Here is a 26,419-nt window from a genome sequence, read left to right on the forward strand (position 1 = left end):
CGGGCATAATAGGCCAGTGCCTAGTCATTTTTCATTACTCATTATTGAAGAAATTGCTCCAAATCAGACTGTTCTGTTACTATAAAGGTTAGTTAAAGTCTTGTAAAAACTAATACTTACCTTTTCTGAGGTACAAAATGGGTGTTGTGAAATGACAGTCTTCTTAGCATCAAAATAATTGTGTGCAGGTGGTTGACAATAGCAATAATGAAATTTGAGGAGGTGGGGTACGATGTGATGTCAGTGGAAATGAAAAATAATGAATCAAGTTTGCCTGGCCTTATTCTATGTACGTGACTGCTTCAATAAAATAGCATATTTGTGTGACTGTTCTATTAGAAATCCTGACTGCTTACAGTATCTGAATTTTTTTAATGGAATTGTACAAATTGCAGATTGTCTTACTGCTAAAGTTTTATTTATTAATTTTATCTATTTAAGCGAGGAAGTCCATCAAAATAATTAAGGCTATTACCTAATGGTTGTCAACATAAAGATGTAGGCATAACATGCTTTTTACAACAAACTACCACGATTATTTTTATCAGCAGGTAGGGAATTAGACCGGTTAAGTCGAGCCTCCTTCTAAGGAGTAAATTAATGTTGAAACTTTGAAGTGATCTATGAAGTATACTGAAACAGAAATGCCTTTTTGAATATCTCCATCTCATCTGTTGTTGACTCTGCTATATCATACTCTTGGTTGCAATCAGGTGATTTTCACAGGGCCTAGAGAAAAGTTAGATTCATGTTGAATGAAATGCTTTTGTTCTTTCATGCCACTCTACTAAATCACTGCAACGATCTGCTTCTATATATATAACAGACTAGAACAGTATTAGTTGTAAAAAAATCCAACTAAAAGTAATGCTCCTTCAGTCTACAGACTCATCAAATGTCTGTCTACAGCATGGAAACTTCTTACCACTACTTTGAGATTGCTGCTGCAGAAATATCTGGAAAATACTGCTGTAACTTAGTCCCTTTTCAACAGAAAGGATATACACAAAGCTAACGGTACAAAGGATCGATCAAATGATGCTACACTGGTGTGGATAGATATGAATAAGGCATATGACTCAGTCCTCATGATTGAACTGTACACTGTTTAAGATCAATTAGAGTCCATGGCATTTGTTTAGCTTTTATAAAGGCAATTTCTTTTTGGCCTACTATGCTTATTGCAGCTGTTTTGTTTTTAGCAAAGGTTGCTATCCAATATGGATTACTTTAAGGTGACAGTCTACTGTTATTTTATCATGTGTCTTGCACTACTAACTATTAAATTTTAGAAAGCACCCAGGAAGGTTATTTTCTTTCAAACACATCTACAGTTATGTTTCAGCCACCTGGTATATATGGAAGATGTCAAACTAGAGTATATAGACAATCCCAATATGAGAATGAGCTTGATTTGCCTAATAGTATTTTAGACAACCAGACAGTCAACTGCTATGGAACTTTGCAACCATTACTGATGTCAGTATCCATCATAATCATCCAAATATCAGAAGAAATCAAAAGGCTTGGACTGAAGTAGGAATTATATATCCATTAGTATTTCTGCAGGTGAAATAAACTTCCCTTATTCCTTTACTTTTTTCTATGATCCCTATATAATTGAACTTAAAATTCCTAATTTTCCTTGTGCTGGTATATTTGTAGTATGTATACAAGTTGAGCTGAGTCCTGAGAAAACAACTTTCAAGGGAAATACCATTACAGATAACTAAGTGATTAGTGGCAAGAGTAAAGGTGTCATGTGTGGTTTGGCTCCGTCACAAAATCAAGAAAAGGACATACAGGCAATGCACTTTATGGCTTCTCATAAGAAATGTATGGTGAAATTGATTGGTCATAAATGTGTCAGATATTTGAATAAAATACTTTTTTAGAGGAACAAGAAATGGATCAAATTTCAAGAACTTTTGTAATTTCATCCATGAGTTATTAAATGTGTTCAACTCAATGCACACATAGAATATTAGTTGTACGGTTTGGTTTGTGTTCTTCTAATTATGATACACCTTGTTCATGTAAGTTTTCATGCATTAGGCCATTCTTTATTTTGTACAGTTTTAGGTGTGAAGTGTTAATATGTGACCAGATTTTACAGAACCGATCCAAATCGCACATCAGGCAAAATCAAACTAACACCACCAGTTGATAGCTACACTATCGTACTACAAGTTTTGACCCTCAGCACTACTCAAACTACTCGAGGCTGGTTTTAACAGACGTCTTTTCTGTGTGGTGTGGAGTGCTCAAATGGCGGTTTCAGGCCTTGTTAAGGACCTGGCTTGGCAAGAATCAGTCGTTTACTGGTGGACAGCCTTATAATGTTGGCCAGACGTGTTCTCTGTTGTTTTTGCTACATATCAGCCACTAAGGAGCCAGCGCAGCCCTGTAATCTCGTGTCTGGACTCCAGTCGTGGTCTGCCTCCATTTTGAGGTCTATCTCTTTCCCTCCCCGCCACCCCCCAGCCTCCACCCCTTTGTGAGCACTTGTGATACTACTTCGCTCGTCCAACTGCTCAGATTTTCTATCTTATTTGGCAGGAAACTGTACAAGCAGCTACAAGTACTGGAAGTGATTTGAAAGGTAACAGATTGATGCATCTTTTGTGTAAATTTCATACGCGTGCTTGCTATCCTTGGAGAGTTATGCTGGCTTCAATTCTTTAAAACCGTTTATCTCGAAACCCCTAATGTGCGATTTGGATCGTTTTTCCAAAATCCAGTCACAAATATGTAACTGTTAGTTTTTGTATTGTTCTTTTGTGTTTTGTACAATTTGTTTGCTGAGTTAGTTGCTTTGTTTGCATGGGCTGGTATCAAATGTGACCATCTCAGCAAAAACCCGACTTGTTCGCACAAGCATGCGCATTGAGAAATTTAAAAATAATTCGTAAAATTACGCATGTTACAAAGAAAAATATTCTGGTTTTTATCGGGGCCAGTATTTGAAGAAGGAAGACTGAAATTGATTAAAACGTTATACCATCGTATTCGCCTGCTCATGGAGAGTGAGAAAATCTTTGTTTCGTTTCTGTAGCTTCAATGGAATGCGTGTCACGTGCGTTTGTTTACAATGCGGTAAACGTAAACAAGATCATCATCGTGTCTTCTACCAAACCACTTTCATATCCATATGCGCAAGTATCTACAGGGCTAACACTATACCTTGGCTGATGTACCGATTCATGGTGAACAATGTAAGCCAAATTGCAATGCTGTAGACTAATCCAAATGGAAGTTATGACTGCAAATGTAAGCGCCTGTAGTTTATTTTCAGTATAGTCGCTGTACAAATCGATTATCTTGCTCTTCCTACTGTCTAGCGTTATAATTTCAAAACTACTCACCACAGAATGCTAAAACTTTGGTGATCCATTCCTTGGACACTGCTAATAATGCTGAGTGAATAAAAAAATTTTTTTTAATTGTGCGAACAAGTCAGGTTTTTGCTGAGACGGTCACAAATCCCAACAGTACAAACCATGATCACTCGAACCAACAACAGCTCACCCTAAAACACCTTTTCAGCCCCTGTTGCCAAAGAATAAAAGGAGCTAAACATGACATGCTCCAATCAAATCAGCATCTAGACCTGGACAGTGCTATAAAGGATGTGGTTGATGACAATATTCCAAACCTTAACAGATAGAGAATTTGGTGTAATAATGTTCTCTTTACCTTCCTACACAACCCATGATAGCCGGAAGATGCCAGTGTATTCAAGTCACAGAACCAAAATTGGCAGTATGCATGGTCACAATTTAAATCCCAGTATGTTCATCACTAAGTTACCAGTTTCCTTGGTTGTTGAATAAGGCATTGGGCAATACAATAAATCCCACTACAATAATTATGTTTAGGATTTCAAAAATAGCCATGCTTATCCTTTCAACCCACATGCTATAGATAGCAATGTGATTATTGTCAACCTAAAGTTTAAGGTTTCTTACACATTAAGAGGTAGACAATTGTGATTAAGATATGCCAACAGGCTATTACACTATAGTGATGTACCAATAAAATCAGAAACTAGTTTATCAGCAATTATTGGTATCGGTAATTATTAGCACATTATTTAGCTAATTAATTTTACTGACACTAACGTTATTGTTTCTGACAAAAATATAGCTTTAAAATGGCAATTTCAGGGTGACTTGTGTCTAGCTGAACTTGCTACAGGGTAATTTATTTGTAGCTAAATTCCCTACAAAGTGACTTGTTTTTAGCTGATCACTCTACAGGGTTATTTTTTGTAGCCAAACTCTCTGCAAGGTGATTTGTTTGTAGCTGAACTCTCTACAGGGTGACTTGTGTCGAGCTGAACTCTCTATAGGATGATTTGGTTGTAGCTGAACTGTCAACAGGATGGTTTCTTTGTAGCTGAACTCTGGTGACTTTTTCTAGCTGATCTCTCTACCGGGTGACTTGTTTCAAGCCGAACTCTTTCTGGGTTATTTGTTTATAGCTGAACTCTCTACAGGATGATTTATTTGTAGCTTAACTCTCTACAGTTGGTTCTAGCTGAACTCTCTACAAGGTGATTTGTTTGCAGCTGAACTTGATACAGGGTGATTTGTTTGTAGCTGAACCCTCTACAGGGTGATTTGTCTCTCTACAAGATGGTTTGTTTGTAGTTGAACTCACTGCAAGGTGATTTCTTCTAGCCAATTTCTCTACAGGGTGACTTGTTTCCAGCTGGTCTCTCTAGTGGGTGATTTGCGCTAGTCAAACTTCTAGTTACACACATCAGTACACCTACTAGAATAGACCAGACCTTAGGTACTGTATGTTTACTACTCACCAGTAAGCAAAACATGTTCTTAAAAATATACTTCCGGTACTGTGTACAGTATAAGGGGCATGAAACGTAGATAGATTAGGTGGCACTTAGAAATTTCCAATCCAGTATAGGGTGTCTATTATCTATGATGAAATAAATCCGATATCAGTTTGGCCTATAAACCCATATTTTACATCAGCATGCACTTTGTTACACTGGCAGGCTCTGTGTCAAGTTAGGTGTTCAGTTGAAGCAATTATAAGTCAAATTCTGATTCCTGTTATGTCAATACACTACTGCACATGTTAAGGCTTTTAGAGAACTTACATACTTTGTACAACTGTATGTGACTGTCAGATGATGACAAAGCTGTAATACCAGTTGGTGTACCAGATTTGCCAGTATCCACAAGTGTTAGGGGCCACCACAGATTACTAATACCAGTACTTCAGTTGCACCCTCTGTGTCAATCCCAGAAGACACAAATGAAAGCTAATCAGAGATGATCTCTTGAAGATGGAGTGTGGATATATGTAGCAATGGAAGAGAATTCTGACTGCCAAATTAAATCATTCTTGCAGCTCACACCAAAAGTATCAAATTCATTTCTACATACCTTTCCATTCAGCTGTACATCATTGTACTACACAGAACTTGTAATTTTTGTAATGATAGTCTAACTGAGTGGGTGAATAGTGCTGTTAAAACACATAATGGCTTTTCCTGTAGTGTGGTTGCAAGAGGAGCATAATTATTTCAGGAACCTCTTTGCTTGTAGCAATTAAGTTTTATCCACACAAAAACATGCAAGCAGTGAAACAAGTTGATGTGCTACTTCTAAAAACCAGGCACCATGTAGTTAGCTAACTCATCTGGGATTAACCAACTATGTATTACTATTTTATTATGTTGTACAATAATACATAATTTATTCTAATTCTCAGAGTACGTAATTCATGAAATTTTCATAATTCTTTAATTGCGTTGCTATGGACTGCTAAGGAAGCGCTTGTTAAACAAACCGCTTTTAACAACATGCAGTATTACGCACAGAAGTATCTTCTAAACTATCTTATAGTTTGATTTTAGGCCCAAACAAACTTTGATTTTCATAGTTCAAACATTCATTAATTAAAATTCACGAACTTTTCGAATTTGAAGTAAAATTGGTAACGCATGGTTTACAGTAACAAGTTCACAATTTTAAAAGTACACCATTTTTTCTGGTCCAAACAATATGTCAAGTGCCTTCTTTTTCACTAATGGTTGAGCCTGCGATTCTGAGTTTGAGCTATTACTGTCGATTCGAAGGTTTTGTGTTTATGTCTTATGTCTGCTTTAACTTCACATAATATTTTTTTCTACAGAGAGAAATTTTAAAACTTTGCACCAAGGACCCAAGGCTGCTGCAATCACTTTGATATATGAAGAAGCAATGTCATTCAAATCCCACCTACTTTTAATTTGAAATTCGACAGATATCGTAAATCTTCTAATATTTGTTGAATCACTTTCTTTAACCTCTAAATGCTTTATAATTCTAAAACGAACAGGAAAAATGGATGACATAGATGATTTAGACTCAGAACACAGATGAGCTGTTCCTATTTCTAGTGGGTGAAGAATTTTCACCAAATCACCAAGTAGCTCCCACTGACATTTAACAAATCTAGCCTTCAATGCTCCACCCTACATCTGCTTTAAAAGCCAAAACTGGCCACCTGTTTTGAAGAAGGGACTAACACAAGTAAAAGTTACTGTTCCAATGTGTTTTACATTCATTGACCAGTTTATGTGTAGGTTGATTCATACTTTCTTGTTTCTTCCTTAACTCTACAGTAGCCCATGCCCTGTGATGGAAATGTTCGACCAATGCTTTTGTAGCAGCTAAAGCTTGTGCTATAGCATTTCCTTCAATAACCCACAATTATAAGCAATGAACTGCACAATTCAAACTATTCCACTGTTTGTCAGTTTCTAAAAGATGCCCTGCACACTGGAAATTGGAGCCTTGGTTGTGAACAATAGCAAATATGCTATTGTCATCAATTTCATACTCACCAACAACTTCCTACAATTTTTCCACAATTTTGTCACCTGTGTGCTGCTCTGGAAATGGATATGTAGCCAGTGTATAGCTCCTCAGTTCCCAACACCCATCAATAAAATGAACAGTCAGTGAAATATAGGCATAATTGGCAAAGCTGATCCAAATAACTATTGCAGCGAATACTGCGTTGTGTTTCCACTTTCAACTAAAATTCTTTTAAGCTTTTCACTAGCCATGGTGTACTTCCGACAAACAACATCCATTATGTGTACAGATGATAGCAAAGAATAGAAGTTGTTCTCCATCAACAACTGCAACAGGTCATAAATCTTTTGCCACCATGAATGCAATCAATTCTGTAATCTTCTTGGCACATGATATAGGGCACGTACTGCGAGTAAAGAAAGCATCCATGCTAGTTTGTTCCTTGTCATCGGAAGCTTTGTTACCTCCACTTTTGTTGCATTTATACTTGTCTTTGTGATAGTGAAGCAAATATTCTCTCAAGTTACTCATTGCTCCAAGGTAAGATATATTCATTCTTGCACAATCCACACAACACTTTCTTTCCAACAGTCACCTTCATGAAGAAGTCCCACACGTCTGAGCGAAAATGTTTTGACTCTGGCCCTTTACTGCCGGCACAAATACTTTCTGTTTCACCCTCTTTAGTCTCTCAATTGTCTTCAGTGAATTTCTTGGTCTGAGATTTACTTAAATAATTTGAACTCAAACCACGTGTAACACGAACACTTCCTCCAGATGTGGATGTCATGTTTTAAACTACAGAAATTATTGTACGCCTTTCCATATACTATTTAATTGCCTAATTCGAATTGCTGAACCCAGATTTGAAGGTTTGTTAGCTCGAACTAATGTTCAAGTTTGTTTGGGCCCTAGTTTGACTTATTGTTTTTCCCACAAATTCTCTTGACAAAGCCTCAAAGCTGCTCTTCATTTTCGTTCACGTATGTCAGGGATATGCCCCCTTTCCAACTTGAAGGGATAGGCTATTCCTGGTACTCTACGAGGCCTGCACTGTTGCTCTCAATTATTAAACCCCTGTAAAACCCAAAGGGAAGGTAATTCACAAAGTCTGAGGAGAGTCGCCACACCTGTATTTCACACCTCTGAAAAGAAACCACCTCATAGCCAAGTTTACCAGTGCTTAAGTTAATACAGACTTCGTTTCACTTTTACTTCTTTTGTAAAAGCTACTTTTGCCATTAATGATTTTGCTCATGTAGGTGCATATGGACAAACATAGATAGGTAGATAGATAGGCAATAGGTAGATAGATAGCTAGATAGGTACGCAAACATGCACGCATGCACACACAGACACACTTTTACAAAAACAATTTCAGTAAACCAGGCATGTCTGGTTTAAAAATGGGTTGGCCTTAAAAAGCTTGGGTGAAAAAAGCTGTGAACTCAAAGGTGGCAGCCAAGAAATAGGTTGCAATAGACAAAATTATAAATATGACTTTTATTCACTATTTGAAAATATCATTGTAATGCCGCCACCTTTGATTTCATATCTTTATCACCCTGAAATATTTGGGGGCTGCACCTATTTTATATCTGCTATGTTTATATTTGCATTGATCTACAATTATTAGAAGTTATAAAACATTACACATGTATTCTATTAGAAGTCCTAAACAATATTAGAGTATCCAGAGAATTCAGCTATTGATGTCTTCTTTCTGCAGCAAAGAAAAAGACAAGTAAAAGAACTACAAAGCTGGCTGCAGACTGGCTTTGGAATTTATAAATGTGATAACCATACAAAATCAGCTAAGCATGAAAAAAGGGTATGGCCTCCAAAAAATCCATGTGAAAAAGATGTGAAAACAAAGGTGGCGGCCAAGAAATGACTGTGATGGTAGGTTAACGGCAAAAAAATTAATAATGACAATTCAGGTGAAATTGGTGCCAAACTAGAAGAAGGCAACACAAATTCACTTGAATTGTTGTTACTAAAACTTTTGCCATTAACCTATATACCATCACAGTCATTTCTTGGAACTCTATACAGGGTGATTCGTAACATTTGTTTGTTATCTGCATGAACTTTCTACAGGGTGACTTGCTAGTAGTTGATCTCTTTACATGGTGATTTCATTGTAGCTGAACATTCTAATAGAGCGACATGTTACGTAGCTGAATGTTTCTATTAGGGTGACTGCATTATTAGAGTATTTCAATCATGCACAAGTTACATCTAGTGGACTTTCGTAATGTAAGTCAGTGGTTTTTAATCTGATTCCTTGGAAACTACTGAAAAATCATTCTAACATAATTATTCTACCTCTCTACCTATTTTCAGCTGATTCCATTAGCTATGTGCAAAAAGTAGCAAAAGTAATAACTCGATCATGCAATTTTTTACACATGGTTGGCATTTTTATTATATCTCCATGACTGTAAATGTAATTTCTTTCTAACCACAAAACGTTTGCACTACGATATTACTCCATGTACAGAAAGATTTTCAAGTTATTCTGTCAAGTGCTTTACCCTGGAGGCGTGACAACAAATAGCCTTTAGAATTTTGAAAAATTGCATATAACTTTCTTGATCTTTGTCTGATCTGTACCAAAATTGGACCGTAAATGTACAGTATTACCCTCTTACTGCCTTCCAAATTTTAAGTAAATTAACTAAAGCATGCACGAGTTATTGTGATTTTTCTAAAGTGTGTGAGACGAAGAAGAAAAAGATTAAGAAAAATACAAAGAAAATAAGACAAACTTTGAAGGTGTGCATCTCAGTGATGGATGGGCGGATTCACCTCAAATTTGGAATGGGAAGTGCCCTACCCCAAGGGAGTTTCCACAGCAAAAACAGTTAATTTCTGTCCAGCCATGCATTATCAAGCTATATAGATGCATGAAAACGGCAATTTCTTTGGTTCATGTAAAGTACATACTTGTCTGTTACGTGCCTGCACTGGCTGTGCTTGGCTACATGACACACTATCGTGTGTCTTGATAAAGTCAAGTGAGTTATCAGCCAATAGATAGCAGTGATTCAGTTGTTAAGGATACAGGTGTTACATATGGTCCCTGGTTCGAACCCTGGTAAGCTTTTTTGACACTTTTTGTCCACCTAGTGGTGACTGCTCTATTAGAATATTTAAGTAGCTGTAACTATCGTTTATCAAATCATCAAAATGTACTACTATGATGATCGCCCTATCTACACACCAGATTTTAAACCATAAGCAGTTTAACCTGTAGCCATACTTTTTATGTAAGGTTGATTGTATTCTCCAGTACCTCGTAGGCCTATGGGTAGTAAGACCTGTTCTATCAGTAGACATCAAATACTGATTAAATTGTGCAACAAGCTATTATACAACTACAATTCCCAAGGTACATAACCTTACTTTGCATATCAAAACCTGTTAATGCAACGTCTACCATGAAGTGATAACGTTGTGATTGATATAAACAAACTGGTGACAAACATGTCGATATATCTGACAATAATACATACCATATGACAGGTTTGTCACAAACTTTTCAAAGCAATGTAACTTGTTTACAAACTTATTACGTGCTTGTTTCTGTATTGTTACAGCAATGTACAACCTTTTTTGTATGAGTTCAGTTCTTTTGCATTATCATTCTGACTTACACCTGTAGTCTCTGCAAGGGTAATCAAAGTATTACAGGTTTTTACAATTGAATTCATCTGTACTTCAACAAGATCATGAATCACCTGCTAAATCTTGTTTTTGTGTTCACTGCAGCTGCCAATCTTGTTACGGACGTGACACAATGAATTCTAATGCAAAACCAACTAATTCAATTGCAAACGGGACAAATTCTACTGCAATAATGACAAACTCTACTGCAAACAGGACAAGTCAATTGCAGAGGTACTGTTGTAAACAACTCTTTGTAAGGCAATAATTCTGCTACAGCTCCTTCAACAACATTCACAATTGTGCTTCTCCATTGGCAATGGGTGTGGTCACTCACGAACAAGCTAATTATGCAAATGGCTTCACATATAACCTGTACCAGTTTCCTTGTAGTGTCTCATGTGTTATTCTTTATGGAAAAATGATCCATCTTGTGATGAGCGGCTGCTTTATTCCAGTCAGTGTAAACATGACAAATTCTTGTGCAAAGTGACAAATTCTAATGCAAAGTGATGAACTCTAATGCAAAGTGATGAATTCAATTGCAAAACTGATGAATTCGATTGCAAACGGGATGAATTCTACTGCAAAAGTGATGACCCTTGCAGCAAACAGGATGAAGTCAATTGCAAAGGTGACGAATTCAATTGCAAAAACTGGTAATATGTGGATAATAAGTATTTAATCTACTCTTGCTATCACATTCATTTGGAAACCCTATATCATTACCTATTTTTAACCACAGTATATCAAGTTCATACCAGAGCAACAATGTTGTTGTGTACCACTGTGTACTTGACTTAATTGTGATTACATAGCTGCACAAATGCACATGCGTATAAATCAGAAGCCATACTATTGCTGCTATACGCTGCCTACAGTTGGATCTGTCAAAGCTGTATAGTACAAAGTACATTGAATAGTAAGGAAACAATACACCGGTGTTTGTTAACTCTGATAATATTAGCTGACTACTTAATAGCTACTGTACATGATGACTAACTTAATATACATTTTCAGTACTGTGTAATATCAAGCACCACCAGAACTTCTTATTATGCTGTTAGCTACCCATAAATTAATAGATTTATAAAAAGTAAACAAATTAGTGTAAATATGTGTTCTAGTAAAAACAATTTAAAAATTAAAACATGGGAATAGTGATGGGGGCACAGCCCCCAACCGCTGAGAGACTTTCAATATTTTAATGAATCAAAACTCAGCAAATTGCTATATTTTATGCAAATGTACATTAATTATGATGCATATAAGTGCCCCGCGATGAAGGTAGTACTAGATAAAGCCACCTACTGGAAACAGACAGCATAACACATCAGCGTTGAAACCGGGTCACTACTGCTGACCCGGATGACCCACTGACCCGGATAGCAATCCGGGTCAGACCCGGATGTGACCCGCATTGATTAAAGCTGAGGCGTGCGATAAGAGGTATGTTTCGGGTAGTCTCGAGCGAGCGAGACGTACGAGATTATACGATTTGAGCGTTCGATTCGTGTTGAGTAAACGAGTAGTTATACGGTAAGTTTATAATTTAAAATCGATCACTGGGGTTTGCATGGTTCCACGTAGCTACTGTGAGTTTTAAACAGACAGCAATTGGTTGTGGCTTCGTGCATACCTAGTATTACAATTTCCCGATATATTGAAGTGGCTGTGGCTCACAAAAGTACTTATCCTGCTGCAAGACTAGACTATATACAAATCATACAATAATCGATAAATGGGCGTGGCTCCACATAAGCTTGCTGACAGCAACGGACGCGGTTTCGTGCTACAGATTACACTTACTAATAGATGGGCGTGGCTGATCATATGCTTGTGGCTCGATAAGTGGGCGTGGCTCACAAAAGAGCTGCGCGACTAGCGTTAATAAGAGTCTACGTCGTCAAACTAACAATATCGTTTCTCACGTGATCCAATCCGGGTCAGACCCGGATAATCTGTAAACCGGGTCTGACCCGGATGACCCGGAGAAAATGTGACCCGGTTGACCCGACCCGGTTTCAACGCTGTAACACATATGTGACCGGATTTGCGAAAAGGTACCTTTTCCACACACAAAATTTGACCCATTTTTTGAACTTTAAAGCTTCATAACTTTTTAATCATAGCAAATAGTTGCTTGACATTTTCAAGGAATGTAGCTACAGTATCTGGCTACATTGTGATACTAAGAGCAAGTTAATCAGTATAATGAGTCAAGTGTTACATCATTTTGTTTGCTGGTATGTCAAATGTGTGGAAAAGGTACCTTTTCGCAAATCCGGTCACATATATAGAGACACATAGTAATCTGTAAGTGATAGTTATCTCACTGTGGTATAAGAGCCATGAATCTACTGATACAAATGGAATGACTTACAATCAAAACAATATAACTATACAAATATGCATAGCATGAATTCATTTTGCATAATACAAGTGATAAATTACTGGAGCTCTATATTTTTAAACACTGCACACCAAAGCTATAGCAGTATAAGGTCATGCTAAGTTTTGCATTTAATGTTAGAATGTCTGAAAAACTTCATATGGACATGGATATATTTACATGCATGTTCTATTAGAGTATACCTGACTGCTCTATTAGAGTATATACTTGACTGCTCTATTAGAGTTTATACCTGACTGCTCTATTAGAGTATATCGATCTTTTTAACAAGTTTGAAGAAGCCTAGGGCTCATGTTACTTCTGTAAATTACTCTCTCATTTTGTCCTGCCACACTAAATGGTGTGTTAGGATCCTGCTTGCAGAAGTCTAAATTTTACAGGGGGGGGGTTCCTGAACCCCCCGGAACCCCCCCTCCCTAAGCCCCTGCTAATACTAGTACTCACTTTGTTCACACAGTTCACATCAGCTCCTCTTGATAATAATAGTTCTGCTACTTGTGTGAGACCATTCTCTACTGCAATAAGTAATGGAGTGTCACCTGACTACAATGAGGATGATGACAGCATAATAATGTAACACCACATTATTATTATTAGTAGTACTCACGTTATTCACACTATTCATATCAGCTCCTCTTGATAATAATAGTTCTGTTACTTGTGTGTGACCATTCTTTACTGCAATAAGTAATGGAGTGTCACCTGACCACTATACAATAATGATGACACAATCAGAATTAAGACAAAATTGCACACATGTACAATGAAGCATACATTCTTTTATGTACAGAAGGCCTACACTTTCTATACTGCACTTTGTACAAATGTCACTATAAGGTATGTCCACACAATTCTTGCTGTGACAAATCTGTACAGTTGAAGTACTCAAATGTAAAACATGTGGTACAACTACTGTACATTACTATCAGAGTTGTACCGATTCCCACTTTTTAGGGAAAACCGATATCCGATATATTTTTAACCTGTTTTACCGATAGTTAAGCAATACCCGATTGTAGGTCTCTACAATTATACTTGTGCACACTCCATAAAAGTAGAGCTAGTAAAGCTAATTCTGTGAAATTGTAGGGTAAGTAGAATTCTAGGAAAACAGGAATGGAAAGTGGAAACGGGAACAACCAGCAGAAAATTCCTGATAAAAAAGGTCATCATGCCATTATAAAGGTTGGATTTTATCGCACAATGCTCCTTTGCAGCATTGTTGGATTCTTCCACTAAAATGATCAAAACACTCTAATAGAGCAGTCACCTGTATTAGACCCTTTTTGTGGTGGATTTTGGAGGTGCCTAAGTTACTTAGACCCTTTTCATATTTACTTAGACCCTTTCGTGTTTACTTAGACCCTTTTTATGTTTATTACACGCACCCAGACTGGTAGCATTGGCAACGCATCGCCACCTGAAAATTAATTTTAAACCATAACTATTGTTACGGGTAGAGTAATGGCTTGTTTCTACTAATGAACGTTACATTTCTCTGTTACAAGCAGCTGTCAACAATGTTAAGGTACAACAACTACATAAAGGGTCTAAATAACTTAGACTTCAGACCACAGGGGTCTAAGTAATTTAGTAACCCTCAGGCCCTGTAGTAGCGCCTTTGCTTCGCTCAGACGCCACAACACAGGGCCATTGGGTTACTAGACTCCTGTGGTCTGAAGTCTAACTATTATGTGAAATACTCTAATAGAGCAGTCAAAAAATGTTTTGTTAATTATCCCACCAGAGACCCACATTGATGGCCTGTGAATTGGTGGGCTATAGCTGCCATAGATTAAGTGTATAGACTAGGTAAGTCATCAACATTGAAAGTTAGCTACTCCTTTGAAACCATAATTTTTTAGAATATTCAATGATAAAACATTAAAATAATACTGAGATGAAAACTGAGATTCACAAAGTATAGTTAACTGGCAGTGCCTATTATAGGCTTCGAAAACTGCACCTATACTGCTTCCAGATGAGAAGTCATATGATGGGAGTATGCATGCAACACTGGTCAAACTGAAATTGGCTCCAATATCCCCATGACTGCTTATATAGTCCTTTAGTCTCCTCATTGGAGCCATGCACCTACACATACTTCAGCTGCCACAAGCCCATCATGTGACATTTTCTTGAGGTCACAGGCACAACTTCCCTCATCTATATGTTGTTACTGTCAATTAATTAGAATCATTTTGTAAACTTTTAATTATATGCTATATTGGTATAAATTTATGGTTTCAAGGGAGTGGCTAATTTTTTATGTTGATGACTCGGCTAGTCTATATACCTAATCTATGACAGCTGTAGCCCATCAACTCACAGGCCATCAATGTAGGTCTCTGGTGGGATAGACAACAAAACATTTTTTGACTGCTCTATTAAAGTATTTTTAATACAGGTGACTGCTTTATTAGAGTGTTTCGATCATTTTAGCAGAAGAATCCAACAATGTTGCAAATAAGCATTGTGCAATAAAATCCAACCTTTATAATGGCATGATGACCTTTTTTTATCAGGCTTTTACCACTGGTTGCTCCCGTTTCCGCTTTCCGTTCCTGTTTTCCTAGAATTCTACTTACCCGAAATTGTACACTTACCCCAACTCAAAGTTGCCAATCAGACAAGTGTGCTAGGGCCTGAACCATCACTGTTTATCTTTGTGGTTACCACAAAACATAAAAAATTACCCAAGTACATACCAGAGCATTTGATACCAGCCCTCCAGTGGTACTGCAGCTGCTGAAGCTGAATAGACTAACAATCTGCTGGCCACAGCCACATTACAACCGATTTCCAATTATGGTAAAAACAGCTAATTATCAGCTTATACTGATTTCCGGTCCGATTATCGGTACAACTCTAATTGCTATGTGCTATCTACCCATTAAAACACCATTAAAGACTGCAACTAATTATCTTACTAAATGTCCAGCAGAGAAGCAAAGATTATGTGTCTGAAAATGTTCAGGTGAAATTAATGATATGCATTGATGCAATGCATTTACTGATATGCATTGATGCAATGCATCTATATAAGTATAAAGCTTCACATTGCTCATACAGACTTCCTTTCTTCTGATTACAGGATTAGAATGGTGGCAAATAACCTTAATTTGTTGAGTAGTTACCAATTCCCACATGGGCATTGACTTTTAGTATTCAAGTTTATGGCTTTTATTCACTATTTGAAATATCATTGTAATGCCGCCACCTTTGATTTCATATCTTTATCACCATGGAATATTTGGGGCTGCACCTATTTTATATCTGCTATGTTTATATTTGCATTGATCTACAATTATTAGAAGTTATAAAACATTACACATGTATTCTATTAGAAGTCCTAAACAATATTAGAGTATCCAGAGAATTCAGCTATTGATGTCTTCTTTCTGCAGCAAAGAAAAAGACAAGTAAAAGAACTACAAAGCTGGCTGCAGACTGGCTTTGGAATATATAAATACAAAAACAAGTGATAACTATACAAAAATAGCTAAGTATGAATAAAGGGAAGTCAGAGTGAAAAAGATGCAAAAACAAAGGTGGCAGCCAAGAAATGACTGTGATGGTAAGTTAATGGCAAAAATTTTAATAATGACAATTCAGGTGAAATTGGTGCCAAACTAGAAGAAAGCAACACAAATTCACTTGAATTGTTGTTACTAAAATTTTTGCCATTAACCTATATACCATCACAGTCATTTATTGGAACTCTCTACAGGTGATTTGTAACATTTGTTTGTTATCTGCATGAACTTTCTACTGGCTGACTTGTTTGTAGCTGAGCTCTCTACAGGGTGACTTGCTCGTAGTTTAACTCTTTAAAATTTAATGGTGATTTGATTGTAGCTGAACATTCTAATAGAGCGACATGTTACATAGCTGAACATTTCTATTAGGGTGACTGCATTATTAGAGTATTTCAATCACGCACTAGTTACACCTATTTGACTTTCGTAATGTAAGTCAGTGGTGTTTAATCTGAATCCTTGGAAACTACTGAAAATCATTCTAACATAATTATTCTACCTCTCTACCTATTTTTCAGCTGATTCAGTTAGCTATGTGCAAAAAGTAGTAAAATTAAAAACTCGATCATGCAATTTTTACACATGGTTGGCATTTTTATTATAACTCCATGACTGTAAGTGCAATTTCTTTCTAACCACAAACAAATTTGCACTACAATATTTATTCCATATACAGAGTGATTTTCAGGTTATTCTGTCAAGCACTTTACCTTGGAGGCGTGACAACAAATCGCCACTAGAATTTTGAAAAATTGTGTATAACTTTCAAGCACAGCCAGTACAGGCACGCAACAGACAAGTGTATTTTACAGAACCAAAGAAATTTCCATTTTCATGCATCTATAGCTTGATAACGCATGGCTGGATAGAAAACAACTATTTTTGCTGTGGAAACTCCCTTGTAGTGGGGCACTTCCCATTCCAAATTTGAGGTGAATCTTCCCATCCATCACTGAGATGCATGCCTTCAAAGTTTGTCTTATTTTCTTTGTATTTTAAAATCTTTTTCTTCTTTGTCTCACACACTATAGAAAAACCACAATAACTCATACATGCTTTAGTTGATTTACTTAAAATTTGGAAGGCAGTAAGAGGGTAATACTGCACATTTACAGGCCAATTTTGGTACAGATCAGACAAAGAGCAAGGCCACATGACACACTATCATGTGTCATGATAAAGTTAAGTGAGTTATCAGCTAATAGAGATAGCAATGTTTCAGTAGTTAAGGATACAGGTGTTACATATGGTCCCTGGTTCGAACCCTGGTAAGCTTTTTGACACTTTTTGCCCACCTAGTAGTGCCTGCTCTATTAGAATATTTATGTGGCTGTAACTCTATTGTTTTTCAAATCATCAAAATGTACTGCTATGACGATCGCCCTATCTACACACCAATTTTTAAACCATAAGCAGTTTAACCTGTAGCCATACTTTTTATGTAAGGTTGATTGTATTCTCCAGCATCTCGTAGACCTATGGGTAGTAAGACCTGTTCTGTCAGTAGACATCAAATAGTGATTAAATGGTGCAGCAAGCTATTATACAACTGCAGTTCCCAAGGTACATAACCTTACTTTGCATATAAAAACCTGTTAATGCAACGTCTACCATGAAGTGATAATGTTGTGATTGATATAAACAAACTGGTGACAACATGTCAATATATCTGACAATAATACGTACTGTATGACAGGTCTGTCACAAACTTTTCAAAGCACTGTAACTTGTTTACAAACTTATTACGTGTTTGTTTCTGTATTGTCACAGCAATGAACAACCTTTTTAGTACGAGCTCAGTTCTTTCGCATTATTATTTTGACTTACACCTGTAGTCTCTGCAAGGGTAATCAAAGTATTACAGGTTTTTACAATTGAATTCATCACCTTTGCACATGACTTTGTCCTGTTTGCAGATGAATTTGTCGTTACTGCAGTGGAATTCATCCTGTTTGCAATTGAATTTGTTGCTTTTGCATTAGAATTCATCGTGTCATGTCCGTAACACGATTGGCAGATGCAGTGAACACAAAACCAAGATTTAACAGCTTATTCATGGTCTTGTTGAAGTACAACTGTTGTAAACAACTCTTTGTAAGGCAATAATCCTTCTGCTACAGCTCCTTCAACAGCATTCACAATTGTGCTTCCCCATTGGCAATGGGTGTGGTCACTCATGAATAGCTAATTAATGCAAATGGCTTCACGAATATCCAGCTCCGGTTTCCCTGTAGTGTCTCAAGTGTGATACTCTGTGGAAAAATGATCCATCTTGTGATGAGCGGCTGCTTTATTCCAGTCAGTGTAATCATGACAAATTCTTGTGCAAAGTGACGAACTCTAATGTAAAGTGATGGACTCTAATGCAAAGTGATGAATTCAATTGCAAATGGAGTGAATTCTAATGATGAACCTTGCAGCAAATGAGACGAAGTCAATTGCAAAGGTGACGAATTCAATTGTAAAAAACTGGTAATAGTGTGTTAATAAGTATTTAATCTACTCTTGTTGTCACATTCATTTGTAAACCCTATATCATTACCTATTTTTAACCACAGTATATCAAGTTCATACCAGAGCAACAATGTTGTTGTGTACCACTGTGTACTTGACTTAATTGTGATTACATAGCTGCACAAATGTGCATGCGCATAAATTAGAAACCATATTATTGCTGCTATACACTGCCTACAGTTGGATCTGTCAAAGCTGTATAGAACAAAGTATATTCAATAGTAAGGAAACAATACACCGGTGTTTGTTAACTCTGATAATATGTATTAGCTGACTACTTAACAGCTACTGTACATGATGACTAACTTAGTACACATGTTCAGTACTGTGTAATGTCAAGCACAACCAGAACTTCTTATTATCTTGTTAGCTATAGGCAGGAGTCTATTATGCTTTTTAATCTTCCAATTATTCTTTCTGGCAATTCTTTTTAAAATCCCCAAAATTATTACTGAAATTTATGCACAAATAAGCATATTAGTTAGAGTTTTACATAAGTGACTGCTATATTAGAATTGTGAACTCTAAGTTTACTGCTCTATTAGAGTATAGGTGACTGCTCTATTAGAGTATTTCAATCTTTTCAACCGTTTGTATGCTTGCACTGTTTCAGTGTTGTACCCAAAAGGTTTTTACATCACACTACAAGAAAAACTTATAATTTTGCACTAATTATTCCTAGAATTTATCCGATTATTCCAGAATATTCCCCAATTCTTTCCACTACATCGAAAATTATTCTGGCATAATAGACGCATCCCTAGTTAGCTATCCATAAATTAATGGATTTATATAAAGTAAACAAATTAGTGTAAAAATTAGTTCTATATAGTAAAAAACTATTTAAAAATTAAAACATGGGAATATTAATGGCTGAAAAAAATAAAGAAACAATAGTCAAACAAGCCAGCATGTTAAACACATATAGATGTCTATTTTGACTCAAATAAACATTTATACAGATGCCTTTTTTTGCACTTGATTTATGAGAAACTACTGTTGTATCCTTAGTTTCTATACTATATCCATTGAGTCCAAATAAATATTCCTGTGTTTAGCTTGCCGGCTTGTTTGTCATTACTTTTTTCAGCAATTTCTATTCTCATGTTTTAATTTTTTAAATTATTTTCTACACTATTATTCTATAAAGTCAATCATACTCAGGTATATTTCCATGTCCATGTAGGAACTCACATCACACATGTACTATAATACTAGTACTCACTTTGTCCACACAGTTCACATCAGCTCCTCTTGATAATAATAGTTCTGCTATTTGTGTGTGACCATTCTTTACTGCAATAAGTAATGGAGTGCTACCTGACTACAATGAGGATGATGACAGTATAATAATGTAACACTATATTATTATTATTATTATTATTAGTACTCACGTTATTCACACTATTCATATCAGCTCCTCTTGATAATAATAGTTCTGTTACTTGTGTGTGACCATTTTTTGCTGCTACATGTAATGGAGTGGTACCTAACCACTAGACAATAATGATGACACAATCAGAATTAAGACAAAATTGCACACATGTATAATGAAGCATACATTCTATTATGTACGGAAGGCCTACACTTTTTATACTGCACTAAATGTCCACTTGTCTATCCATCACTCACTATAAGGTATGTCCACACAATTCTTACTGTGAAAAATCTATACAGTTGAACTACCTTAAATGTAAAACATGTGGTACAACTACTGTACACTCCTATGTAGTATCTACCCATTAAAACATCATTAAAGATTGCAACTAATTATCTTACTAAATGTCCAACAGAGAAGGAAAGATTATGTGTCTGAAAATGTTCAGGTGAAATTACTGATATGCATTGATGCAATGCATCTATATAAGTATAAAACTTTATGTTGCTCATGCAGACTTCCTTTCTTCTGATTACAGGATTAGAATGGTTTCAAATAACCTTAATCTAATTCAAAACATCCAAGCTGTAAAAAAAAGAGTGCAGCCCTCAGAATGGCTATGGTGAAAAAGATGTGAAATCCAAGGTGGTGGCCAAGAAATGGCTGTGATGGTAGGTTAATGGTAAAAATTTTAATAACGGCAATTCAGGTGAATTTTGTGCCAAGACCAAGTGGCACATAATGACTGCGTTGACTTGTCAGCCAGCACAATCAGGCTATCAGCCTACACTGGCTTGGTTGATTGGTTGTACTGACCAGAATAAGTGATTACTCAATCAAAGTAGGCTATCAGCCTGCACAAATAGACCCGGCAGTTCTATAACTACCTGATATAGAACTGTGGACTATTAAAGTGTTCTATAACTGCCCAATATAGAACACTTGTGCCTTTATGGCGAATATAGAACACTTTTTTGCTTTGATACTCCCACGCAAAGTTCTTTATATATATATAATACATATCAAGACACACGGTAGTGTGTCGTGCGGCCCAAGAAGCCGGAGCGTAACACCCATGAGTATATTGACAGGAAGAAAGAAAACGCAATTTTCGCACCTCCGTAGCTCTGTGCTGCCTTGATGAAACAAGACGATTTTTGCTGTGGACACTCCCTCCACCTTCAGCACTCCATATTCCACATTTGAGCGAAATCGCTTCAAGCGTTCCTGAGATATACGACTTCAAAAATTGGTTTAGTTTCTTCATTTTTTTTTCTTCTTATTTTTCTTCCTCTTTTCGCACACTTACAAAAACTGCTATAAAACGCGAACGCCATATCCGATCGCCTTGAAATTTGGCACACAGAAGGGAGGTATAAAGGCGCATCTCTGTACCAACTTTGGCTGGAATACGATAAACAGGCAAAGAGTTATGAGCGATTATTCACGAAAAATAACACCAATATGTTGTCACGCCTACAGGGTAAACCGCGTATGGGAAGAAGCTGAAAATCGGTGGGTGAATAGGTTAACTATTGAACCTCAAAAAAACTACTGCTTGCCACGCCTACCAGATAAACGGCTTGGGGGTAATACTTTGAAAATCACTGTACAGATGGAGTTATCATCTTAGAAAGGCTCTTCAATGGTGTAGAAGAATCAGACTTAAAGCCACGGAGTTATAACACGAAATCCAACTTGGTGTAGCAAGTGCGAGATCGAGATACTCTAATAGAGCAGTCATCCTAATAGAGCAGTCACCCGAAAAGAATTCAAGAGATCAGCTAGAAAGTAGAAACAAGTAACCTGTATAGAGATCAGCTACAAACAAGTCACCCTGTAGAGAGATCAGCCACAAACAATTCACCCTGTAGAGAGATCAGCTAGAAGAAGTTACCTTGTAGGGAATTCATGCAACTATAGAAAGAGATAATTCAGCTAGAAGAAATCACCTTGTAGAGTTCAGCTACAAAGAAACCACAATGTAGAGAGTTCAGCTACAAACAAATCACCCTGTAGAGAGATCAGCTAGAAGAAGTTAACTTGTAGAGAGTTCAGCTACAAAGAAACCATCATGTAGAGAGTTCAGCTGCAAACAAATCACCTGTAGAGAGTTCAGCTACAAACAAATCTCCCTGTAGAGAGATCAGCTAGGAGAAGTTTCCTTGTAGAGAGTTCAGTTACAAAGAAACCACCATGTAGAGAATTCGTTTACAAACTAGTGACCCTGTAGATACATCAGCTAGAAGAAGTTACCTTGTAAAGAGTTCAGCTACAAAGAAACCATTCTGTAAAGAGCTCAGTTGCAAAAAAAATCACCTTTACAGAATTCCACTACAAACAAATCACCCTATAGAAAGATCAGCTAGAAGAAGTTACCTGGTAGAGAGTTCAGCTACAAAGAAACCATCATGTGGAGAGTTCAGCTGCAAACAAATCACCTGTAGAGAGTTCAGCTACAAACCAATCTCCCTGTAGAGAGATCAGCTAGAAGAAGTCTCCTTGTAGAGAGTTCATCCACAAACAAATCACCCTGTAGAAAGATCAGCTAGAAGAAGTTATCTTGTAGAGAGTTCAGTTACAAAGAAACCACCATGTAGAAAGTTCAGCTACAAACTAGTGACCTTGTGGAGACATCAGCTAGAAGAAACTGCCTTGTAGAGAGCTCAGCTACAAAGAAACCATACTGTAAAGAGCTCAGCTGCAAACAAATCACCTGTACAGAATTCAGCTACAAACAAATCACACTGTAGAAAGATCAGCTAGAAGAAGTCACCTTGTAGAGAGTTCAGCTACAAAGAAACCACCATGTAGGGAGTTCAGCTAGAAGAAAGTTACCTTGTAGAGAGTTCAACTACAAAGAAACCATCATGAAGAGAGTTCAGCTCCAAACAAAACTCCCTGTAGAGAGTTTAGTTAGAAGAAGTTACCTTGTAGAGAGTTCAGCTACAAAGAAAGCATTCTGTAAAGAGCTCAGCTGCAAACAAATCACCTGTACAGAATTCAGCTACAAACAAATCACCCTGTAGAGAGATCAGCTAGAAGAACTTATCTTGTAGATAGTTCAGCTACAAACAAATCACTCTGTAGAGAGATCAGCTAGAAGAAGTTACCTTGTAGAAAATTCAGCTACAAATTTAAAGAAACCATCATGTGGAGAGTTTAGCTGCAAACAAATCACCTGTAGAGAATTCAGCTACAAAGAAACCATCATGAAGAGAGTTCAGCTGCAAACAAATCTCCCTGTAGAGAGTTCAGTTAGATGAAGTTATCTTGTAGAGAGTTCAGCTACAAAGAAACCATTCTGTAAAGAGCTCAGCTGCAAACAAATCACCTGTATAGAATTCAGCTACAAACAAATCACCATGTAGAGAGATCAGCTAGAAGAAATTACCTTGTAGAGAGTTCAGCTACAGTAAAAAGAAACCACCATGTAGAGAGTTCAGCTAGAATAAATTACCTTGTAGAGAGTTCAGCTACAAAGAAACCATCATCTAGATAGTTCAGTTGCAAACAAATCACCTGTGGAGAGTTCAGCTACAAACAAATCTCCCTGTAGAGAGATCAGTTAGAAGAAGTTACCTTGTAGAGAGTTCAGCTACAAAGAAACCATTCTGTAAAGAGCTCAGCAGCAAAAAAATCACCTGTACAGAATCCAGCTACAAATAAATCACCCTGTAGAGAGAACAGCTAGAAGAAGTTACCTTGAAGAGTGTTCAGTTACAAAGAAACCACCATGGACAGTTCTGTAATAAATATATGCATTATATATACTAGTGAATTTAAAAATTGTTAATTTAGAAATGGAAGTAGGGATCAAGCGATAAAAACTACTGAAACAAGTGATTTGAATGATGGCAACTATTACAACATAGCTTTGTGGGGAAATCCTTACATTGGTATCTCACCACGTCACCATATATGTTCAATGCCAAAGTAGGGATTTCCCCACAAAGCTATGTTGTAATAGTTGCCATCATTCAAATCACTTGTTTCAGTAGTTTTTATCGCTTGATCCCTACTTCCATTTCTAAATTAACAATTTCTAAATTCACTAGTTTGTTAACTTTTTCGGTATAGGTATATAGCTATTATTGATCTTTGGCACTGACTGCTCTATTAGAGTATCTCGATCTTGCTGCTTGCTTTATGCAAGCTGCTCAATTACTAAATTGAAAGGCATGCAGGGTTTCTATCTCCTGTTTTCTACAATTAGTTACAGCTGGACCATTAATAATGGGCGTGGTCCACTGATCGTTAAGTACGAGTGCGCGCTCTGATTGATAAGGGCGTGGCAGTGTGTTCTTACTTCACTAGGCTGTTTGATCGCTTTGCAAGTGTTGCTATACAGGCATCTACTTGCCCTTACAGTACGGAATCCGTTATTAGTTTTGTGGCGTCCGAATACGGCTGCTCTAAGGAAAGTGTCGATACGAATTATTAACGCCTCCGTGACTGGAAAAGAAGAAGACGATCCGTAATTGAAGATAAAAGGAAAGGCAAAGCGCAGAAGGCAGACACTCGTCGGAACCCGAAAAGGCACATCCCAGCAGCGAGTTAAATATTGTGGCAAAGAATGGTGATCCTTCGCTGCTTCGTTTGGCCAGTAGCCTTGCGAATGTGGTCAGGCAGGCAGGCTGGCAGGCAGCCTGGCAGGCAGACGAAAATTTCTGTTTTAGCGATTTTTAGAAATAAAATTCCAGCACTTTTCTAGTCGTTTCCTGATATATAACGCTAGAAGTAAAGTTAAAAACTTGAAGACTCTTTAGTAAAAGGTTTATTTACTGTGTGAGATATTTCTAGGATGATTTTTGAGGGATCGAAATTTGAGGCGCGCGCCAAATCCACCCGGATCCCTACTTAAACAGTACTATCGTACTGTTAGATAATTTGTACATTTACTGATAAAATCAGAAATATTTAAGGTACATATGCTTCATCTTTTCTTCTTCCTGTGGTAAAGAAAAAAAAGATAGGTTAAAAAAGTCCCAAAGCAGGCCATAGGCCAGCTTTGGGGTATACAAATACAAAAAGAAGTAAAATCTAATCCAAAACAGCCAAGCTGTAAAAAAAGTGTATGGCCCTCAAAAAGGCTATGGTGAAAAAAGATGTGAAATCCAAGGTGGTGGCCAAGAAATGGCTGTGATGGTAGGTTAATGGTAAAAATTTTAATAATGACAATTCAGGTGAATTTTGTGCCAATTGACCAAGCGGCACCAAATTCACCTGAATTGTCGTTATTAAAATTTTTACCATTAACCTACCATCACAGCCATTTCTTGGCAGCCACCTTGGATTTCACATCTTTTTTCACCATAGCCTTTTTGAGGGCCGCACACTTTTTTTACAGCTTGGCTGTTTTGGATTAGATATTTATTACATGCCAATTAATCCATACAGGATAATTTTTTTGCAGGTGATCTCTCTACAGTGGGTGACCTGAAATGTAGCTGAACTTTCTACAGGGTGATATGCTTGTACGTAGATGAACTCTTTACAGGATTCTCTCTACAGGGTGACTTGACCCTAGCTGAACTCTCTGCAGAGTTATCTGTTTGTAGTTGAACTCTCTACAGGGTGATTTGTTTGCAACTGAATCCTCTATAAGGTAACTTTCTCTAGCTGACCTGACTACAGGGTGAGTTGTTTCTAGCTGATCTCTCTATACAGGGCGATATATTTGTAGCTGGATTCTCTTCAGGGTGATTTGTTTGCAGCTGAACTCTCTACATGGTGGTTTCTTTGTAGCTGAACTCTCTACAGTGTACCTTCTTCTAGCTAAACTCTCTACAGGGTGATCTTTTCGTAGCTGAACTCTCTACAGAGTGATTTGTTTGCAGTTGAACCCTCCACATGACGGTTTCTTTGTAGCTGAAATCTTTAAAAGGTAAGTTCTTCTAGCTGATCTCTCTATAGGGTGAATTGCTTGTAGCTGAACTCTCTACAGGGTGATCTGTTCATAGCTGAACTCTTTACATGATAGTTTCTTTGTAGATGAACTCTCTACAAGGTATCTTCTTCTAGCTGATCTCTCTACAGGGTGAATTGTTCCTATCTGGACTCTCTACAGGGT

The 26,419-nt window shown here is 37.0% G+C and overlaps 2 protein-coding genes across 2 annotated transcripts in view; both read right to left on the reverse strand.

Moving 5' to 3' along the window:
- The window catches only part of LOC136257637 (uncharacterized), a 97,777-nt gene extending 84,335 nt beyond the window's left edge, over window positions 1-13,442 (reverse strand). The window contains exon 1 of the mRNA XM_066050889.1: window positions 13,360-13,442. The gene's annotated coding sequence lies outside the window, so the exon portion shown is untranslated. The remainder of the gene's footprint in view (window positions 1-13,359) is intronic.
- Window positions 1-26,419, reverse strand: part of LOC136259448 (ankyrin-1-like) — a 455,130-nt gene that overhangs the window by 310,404 nt on the left and 118,307 nt on the right. The window lies entirely within an intron of this gene.

This window comes from Dysidea avara, chromosome 6, assembly GCF_963678975.1.
Source record: "Dysidea avara chromosome 6, odDysAvar1.4, whole genome shotgun sequence".
NCBI lineage: Eukaryota > Metazoa > Porifera > Demospongiae > Dictyoceratida > Dysideidae > Dysidea > Dysidea avara.